The following is an 8,407-nucleotide window of genomic DNA, read 5'->3' on the forward strand; positions in this document are numbered from 1 at the left end:
TTATTCCTGTGATGCAATGCTGAATTTTCAGCATCATTACTCCAGTCTTCAGTGTCGCATGATCCTTCAGAAATCCATTTATTTATTATTATCAATGTTGGAAACAGTTGTGCCGATTCATGTTTTTTGGAACCTGTGATACTTTTTTCAGGATTCTTTTATGAATATAAAATAAAAAACAGCATTTATTTAAAATGGAAATCTTGTGTTACAATATACACTACCGTTCAAAAGTTTGGAGTCAGTAAATGTTTTTCTTTCTTTTTTTGAAAGCAATGAATACTTTTATTCAGCAAGGATGTGTTAAATGGATAAAAAGTGATAGTAAAGACTAATTTTGTTAGAAAAGATTTTAATTTTAAATAAATGCTTTTCTTTTTAACTTTTGTTTCCACCATAAATCAGCATATTAGAATGATTTCTGAAGGATCATGTGACACTGAAGACTGGAGTAATGAGTAATGATTTTTACTACATATTTGCATAGAAGACAGCTAAATTGTATTCCATATTGTAACTTTATATATTTCACATATTACAGTTTACTGTATTTTTCATCATCAAAATTCTTCATGTATAAAAAAACAACAACAACAAAAAAACTCTTGTTAAGCAATTGAAAGGCACAATAAAAACAGTCCACATTTTGCACATTCCAAGTCTTCTAGAGCAGAGCAGAGCATTGTTATATGGACTGATATTATGGTAGGCATTTAACTTTAGTGATATTAAACTGTCCCTCTAAGAGATGTGTAAAAAATATTATTTACAAATTGCCATATAGGCTACACCAGGAAAGACAAATTATAATGTAAAGAAGTATGACGGTCATTCATTAATGTTACTGATAATAATTAAAAAAATATATTTCTGTATTGTGTTGTATTTGTATGTTAGTAAGTGGTGTTAAAAATAGCTCTAATGAGCTGGTGGGTTTATGGTGTGGTGGGCCGCTCTGTGCCAAAAAGTCCAGGGCTACTTTTTAGCCCCAGTCCGCCCCTGAATATGAGTCACAGTCTAATAATTCAATAGTGTATTAGTGTCAGACACTGTTTCTGTCTTGTGTTGTGTTTTGTTCCCCACGTGTTCCATGTTATGTTTATGCCCTTATTTGTTCTTCCTGTTCCTGTTCCCTGATTAGGTTAATTTGTCCCAGGTGTTTCCTATGTTTATTATGTCATTATTTACAGGTGTTCCCCATTTAGTTCAGAGTACTTAAGCCCTGTGTTTTTCATTGTTTGGTCGTCCGGTATTGAATGTCTGTATGTGTATACCTCTCCTGCTACGTGTGTTTTCCTGGTTCCCTTGATGTCATTACAATCTCATTGTTGATGTACTCCTCGTCTCCTCGTTCCTCGCTCCGCGCTCCCTCACAGTAGCAACGTGACAGAATACCGGACCAAAACAGTAAGTGGTGCCACTTCTCTCTGTGTTTGTTTTTCGTTTTGAAAAGTCTATTGTTTTCCTGTTTGTTTCCCCCCGAGATCATGGAAATCGCCGCTCGTTTCTCCGCCTTTATTCCTGTGATGCAATGCTGAATTTTCAGCATCATTACTCCAGTCTTCAGTGTCGCATGATCCTTCAGAAATCCATTTATTTATTATTATCAATGTTGGAAACAGTTGTGCCGATTCATGTTTTTTGGAACCTGTGATACTTTTTTCAGGATTCTTTTATGAATATAAAATAAAAAACAGCATTTATTTAAAATGGAAATCTTGTGTTACAATATACACTACCGTTCAAAAGTTTGGAGTCAGTAAATGTTTTTCTTTCTTTTTTTGAAAGCAATGAATACTTTTATTCAGCAAGGATGTGTTAAATGGATAAAAAGTGATAGTAAAGACTAATTTTGTTAGAAAAGATTTTAATTTTAAATAAATGCTTTTCTTTTTAACTTTTTATTCATAAAAGAATAAAAAAAAAAGTATGTTTCCAAAAAAAAAAAAAAAACAACAAAAAAACATGAAGCAGCACAACTGTTTCCACCACTGATAATAAATCAGCATATTAGAATGATTTCTGAAGGATCATGTGACACTGAAGACTGGAGTAATGATGTTGAAAATTCAGCTTTGATCACAGAAATTAATTATATTTTAAAGTATATTAAAACAGAAAACCAACATTAGAAATTTAAATATCTCACAATATTAAAGTTTTTTCTGTATTTTTGATCAAATAAATACAGCCTTGATGAGCACAAGAGACTCCATTACATACATGCATACATATATACATACATATAATTGGTGAACAAAGATATAAGGTGAACACCTTTTACCTCCATACCTCTGGTACTGTAACACCCTAACCAAATAGCACAGGGCTGGTACTAGTGAGGAAGTACTTTTTCATGCAGAGATTAACGTCACACCCATGAGAGGTCATAAAAATCAGATATAACAGCAAAAATAAAAACTCTGAAATTATCAACTACAGCATGATTTCCAAGGAACATGTTCAAAGGTGCAATAGGTGATTGTCTTCAGAAACATTTATTGTTATGATGGTTGAAAGACTCTTCACATCCCGATAGCAATCATTAAGTTAAGTGGTCTAAATGTATTTATCTGTATTTATATATTCTGTGGAAGGCGTAGGATCAAGAAATGTTCGTCCTTTCCTACCTGCCTGTCAACGTATGTATTAGCATACCTCTGCGCACCCGGTTCGCGCAGACACGATACATCATCAGCACGTTCACGTACGCTGTGCAGACAGAGCAAGAATGGCAGGCAAACATCAACAACCCGATCTTCCTTCCTTACAGTACTTTTACTAACTGTACTATGAAGTTTACTCACCGGTGAATAACACCTGATGTATTGTAGTAATGTTGTTTCTGGTCGTCTGATCTGTGTGCATTTATGCGTTCAGGGGGCGTGGCTTTGGACGGCGATTGCAGGGAGGGTGGGACGTTTGCGTTCAGTGCTATCAGGCTAAAGTTAGCATTTTCCAAGATCTCCTACTGCACCTTTAATATTGTTTAGCATTTCATAACACTAAATAGCTTATAAGAATTTCACTCCTCTAGTCAAAGTAAAATTTAACCAAACAATTTGTCAAATAGACATTGATAACTTGTACTCAAACTTGTAGTCAACCACGCCTACCTAAAACGGCTCGATCTAACACGCCCCCACATGTCTACGTCATGATGTGGGAAGATTTGCATAACACCACCCAAATGTTCACACAAAGAAAGAAGGCGTAACTTTGATTCTCGCTGTAGTATTGTTGCCGCCGCCATGTTGTGGAGACGCTGTGTGTTTCGTTATGAAAGAATACACAAAATAATGTTCTTTTTAGCAATGTCATATGACCCCTTTAAAGAAAGGGGTCATATGACTAAAATTTTAGACCTTTGCTAAAAATATATCAGTTTCTACAAAAATATTTAGCAGAACACCTGTTTTAACCCGTTTAACACCCGATAATAATAAATGTTTGTTGAGCAGCAAATAAGCATATTAGAATGACTTCTGATTTCTGAATGATCATGTGACACTGAAGACTGGAGTAAAGGCTGCTGAAAATTCAGCTTTGCCAACAAAATGAATAAATGTATTCAAACAGAAATCAGTTATTTTAAATTGTTTTACTGTATATTTGATCAAATAAAGCTTAGGTAAGCATAAGAGATAAGAGAAAAATCTTGCCAACCCCAAACATTTGAATGGAAGTGTAAATTTTAATTTAAATAAAAAATTAATTATGAATAAATGAACATATTAACTTTATACATGGATTCTCTGGAAGCATTTTGCATAGTTAGCAGAAAATTTAACTCAACCAGAAGTGCCTTTTGCTTATTCACTTCTTCTTTGGTCAGCAACAAAAGCTTTGATGATTTTATAAAATCATGTCTCTTTTGCACCCCGGTTTTCATCTTCACATTTGTATACGTGTTTGGCAAGATGTTACATTTGGCATTTTCGGTCTTCATAGCCCGCCAGTTCCCATTTCCCTGCATCTCCATCATGGCCGCAGCTCCCATTTAAATGGATCCTGCAAACAAATAACTTGATCTCCCCTCCAAATCCTTTCTCCCCTGACTGAACACTCTAAAAAAGAGGTGCCCAAACTTGGTCCTGGAGGGCCGGTGTCCTGCAGAGTTTAGCTCCAGCTTGCCTCAACACACCTGCTTGGAAGTTTCTAGTATGCCTAGTAAGACCTTGATTAGCTGCTTCAGGTGTGTTTGATTAGGGTTGGAGCTAAACTCTGCAGGACACCGGCCCTCCAGGACCGAGTGTGGGCACCCCTGCTCTAAAACAACAATCCTGGAACTTTTTCAAAGGGAAAGCGCTGACTGGCAAAATTCTTTCAATTGGATCTGCTCAGCAAACCTTTGGTGTGGAACCATCGCCTGCTTCCATGTCCCTTGGGATGGAGTCCTCCCAAAACGAGACTCTCTGTCATTATTGTCATCCATAATTGTAATGCAGCATATTTTTGGTGAAAAGACTTAGAAAAAGTATGTGTGTCAATTTCATTGTCACCAGATAAGACACACAACTTAGCACAACTTAAGGAAACAAACCACTTAAAGAAAAAAAATCACTACAGTATGAAAGAATTTACCATTGAAATTGATTCTTAACTATTGACTATTATTACAGGGTATAAATGTCAAAAGTATAGCTCACCCAAAAATTAAAGTTTAAATTATATATATATATATATATATATATATGCCACACATACTGCATTTAACTGTCAAAGGAATCCCACTGTTTACTTTCCAATCATGCCATTCACAATGCCAACAGTTTGTTCTGCAGGAACGGCAAAGAAACAGACAAAGCGCAACATTAGAGTCTATCGCTTTGCAAAAGATGTTTGAACCTGGTGGAAAGCCTCAAGATTACTCTAGGCCTTACCCAGCTGCTGTTTACAAGGCAAGAAACCAAATTTGCCATATCTATGCCCATGGACAATTAATAAGCTGAGAGAAAAGGGTTACATAAATGGAATACAAAGGGAATGAGATGGTCTTGGCCAGTTTGCTTGGACTTCCACACTTCTAATGAGTGACTCACACTCAGCCTCCAAAGAGCAATAATGATGGCTAGAAAGGACAGATGTGCACTGCTGAAGAGTATTGGAGGCTTATCCTCTCCCACACACACCCCTCTCTGGCATTTCTAACCCCCAATCAGACCCACGTCCAATTTCCAAGGCCTTACGAGTACAGCGTGAGAAAAGGATTTTAGTATTTTGGTTTTCTTCGCATTGGAGAGCAGATGTTGCAGCAATGACTCAAAACTCTGCAATTACCTACTTTGCAATCAATATTTGCAACATGTTTCCCTTTCAAAGTGCTGTCAAAAATATATATTACTGCAATACAACACTGATTGTTAATTCAACAAGTAATACTGACGACAATACAAACTCTTGACTACTGAACTGACAAGTTATCTGAAAGGCAATGGAAAAATTGAATAAAATGCTTCGGAGTGGCAATAAGTTCCAGTACATGAAACCTGGACCTGCCAACACTGTATTACGTAAGGATTTCATAGACGTAAAGGGGATGTCGGTTCTTATAAACACACAAATGGAATGTAAACTGTAGAGCGGTAAGTAGGTGAAAGCTTGAGATATGCACTTTATACCCTCATCTGAGTCAGAACACCAAAGCACAGCCTGATACAGGCAGACCGGAGGGCAAACCTCCTGACCTCCATAAAACAACTCACTGTATACTGCAGGGCCAGAAGTGCTAGCAAATTTCCATTACCATTCTCCTATCATAAAATGCATTTCCTCTCTTGATATTGCACTACTTTTAGCCATGTTCCTTTCTTGAGAAGAACTGAAAGGTAGAAGTGAATAGTTGAATGGTGCACTGTTCCAAAACCTAGTCAAAACCTAAAAGGTATCTTGTTTTAGCCAAATTATAAGGAAACACTGGACATCTCCTTCATGCAATCACTGGGAGGAGCTCAGGGAAAAATAAACTCAAAATGGCAGACAAGAAACTTCTAAAAAATACCTCGTGAATAAAAATGGACATTTACATAATAATTAGGTATGCTATGAATTACTTCAGAGTATCATGCTTGTTAGCTTAGCAACATGCTAACATCAAGCTCTTCATGGTGGTTATGTAGAAATGGAGATGGAGCTTCTGCCTATGTAGAATGTTCCAAATCAGTCACTTATGAGTTTCCATGATGGTTAGCAATGGTTACCCAAGCAGGCAGCTCACTATGTTTTGGAACAGTGCTAGGGTGAATGATGAGGGAGTTGCAGTGAAATTCACTTTTTCTACACCTATTATCTACAGGGGCTATAGAAAAACATCCATCTGACAGGCAGGGGATGACTACAGAGATAAGACACCAGGAAAAATATATGAATGTGCAAGTGAAAGAAATATCAAAAGGCATACAGGTAGGAACAGAGATTCCTCTGCAAGTTAACCTCTCTGAGCAGGAGAATGCAAGGCGATGATAAGCTGCCAATTTTGACACTAAACCTCAGCTTGAGCACCTTTAGAATAAAGACCATGATGAAAGAGACCCTTCAACTACACAAAGCACTCTGGACAGGATTTGACACCAAACCTTCTCAGCAAACACATGCCTCAGTCACTTTAACCATAGCATACTCAGTGGTAGTGTTGTCAAAAGACCCGGTATTTCGGTACCAAGTCGGTACTAAATGGATGAGGCACATTCTTAAACAAGTTGTTACGGTCTTCCATATGGGCTTAGGGGAAGAAAAAGATGGACAAAGGCTGACAGCATACTTCTGGCAACAAGAACTCTTCCCTCAGGTCATGCATGCGTTCCCACGTAGACCCAAAGCATGCATTTGGGATTGAGCGAGGACTCCCAAAGGCATTCCAATGAGTGCTGGGCAAGATTTGACATACATGCTTCCTAATGTGCCCAGCGCAGCTGTTTCCCATGCTGAAATCGAAGCTGTGAGCTGGGAGTTTCGCTCTGCCACTGTTTAAACAATCAGGTTTCCTTGCTATTTGTCTTTTCCATTCTCTCAACATCCCTTCCCAGTGAGACTCTTTTTAGCTTCCCTTCGCTATTGAGTGGCTCCATCACAATGAGCACATCTGAGCAGTCATCCAGCTCAGCGTCAAACCAATCTCCAGGCTTGTTACTCAGAACCAGGCTTTGTGAATAAGCAGCTGTGCAGGCTTGCATGGGAGAATCGGCATTGTGAAAAAGGAAAGGTCAAGACACAATTAAGCACTGTTTGCACCTGGTATTAAAGTCTCAGGTGACCTGGTCACAAGTGGTCAATATTACTTTTTACACCTGGTAGTAAAGCTCTTGTTTTAGTGCAATGGATGATTGATAGGTAGGTAAGCGGTCCTGTCCAGGATTCATTAGGGCTGATTAGCACTTACACTACAAATGCTATGTGGTCACATGGGTTTTCAACTACCACCATGTATGGCTTGAGTGATTCCATCGCAAAATGCTTGAGACACTTTACTACATCTGTATTTAGCACTGTCCACTTAGAATCAGATTAAGTGAAATGGACGTTAGTACTGGCTGTAAAACAGGGTCTTGGAGATTATGATTTGAGGAAGTTGCAATCAAGGTTATTTTCGTAAACGAAAACTAAAACTAAGACGAAAACGACTGATGAAAAAACTATTTTGTAAACTGAAATAAAATAAAAACGGCAAAATAATTCAACAACTAAAACGAAACGAAACTAACAACAGTTATTAAAAAACTAACTGAAATAAAATAATAATTATCAAAAAATAATAATCGTTTTAGTAATCATTAAGTTCTCACCCCTTGGCGGAAAAATATATGAGCTGTGTGGCGCCGGCGGTTTAGAGAAATACCTGTAAATGACGCATCGCGCACGTGAGGTTATTTGACGGAGAGACGCAAAGCAGTTTAAAGCAGAGTCCTGCACGAGTCTGCTTTCGGACAAATGTGCATAGGCTAAATCACATCAAAAACACGCTTATAATACTTAATAAATGAAAAGAACATATTCAAATATGAGCCTTTAGCCTACTGTTAAATGCGATTGCCGTTATTATTGAATTTCATTAGTCCCAGTTATGATTTAGGCGCAGTTGTTCACGGAAAAGTGAGCAAGACACGACAGTTACAATATATTATGATTGTTAAAAAAGAAAAAAGACATCTAACCATCATAACCAAATTAGGCTACATTTATTGTCATATTAAATATCTCAATACACATCATTAGATATGACATTAAGCACAACTTGTGTAGATTTATTTAGTAAAAAGGCTTGACTGCTTCATTTTGGCGTATATTTGTATACGTTTACCATCTAATCAATCTCAGCATGCTTTAATTTTATGTCGCTAGGCGTTTACATCATTAGGGTTAAATTGGCCCTGCATCCCAATGTTCGTACTATCCATCCTAAATAGTATGA

The 8,407-nt window shown here is 37.3% G+C and overlaps 1 protein-coding gene across 2 annotated transcripts in view; it reads right to left on the bottom strand.

The window, feature by feature from the left end:
- Window positions 1-8,407, bottom strand: part of hspg2 (heparan sulfate proteoglycan 2) — a 117,974-nt gene that overhangs the window by 84,471 nt on the left and 25,096 nt on the right. The gene's annotated exons all lie outside the window — the stretch shown is intronic.

The sequence above is a fragment of the Sinocyclocheilus anshuiensis genome, unplaced genomic scaffold (assembly GCF_001515605.1).
Source record: "Sinocyclocheilus anshuiensis isolate Anshui unplaced genomic scaffold, SAMN03320099.WGS_v1.1 scaffold32, whole genome shotgun sequence".
Taxonomy (NCBI): domain Eukaryota; kingdom Metazoa; phylum Chordata; class Actinopteri; order Cypriniformes; family Cyprinidae; genus Sinocyclocheilus; species Sinocyclocheilus anshuiensis.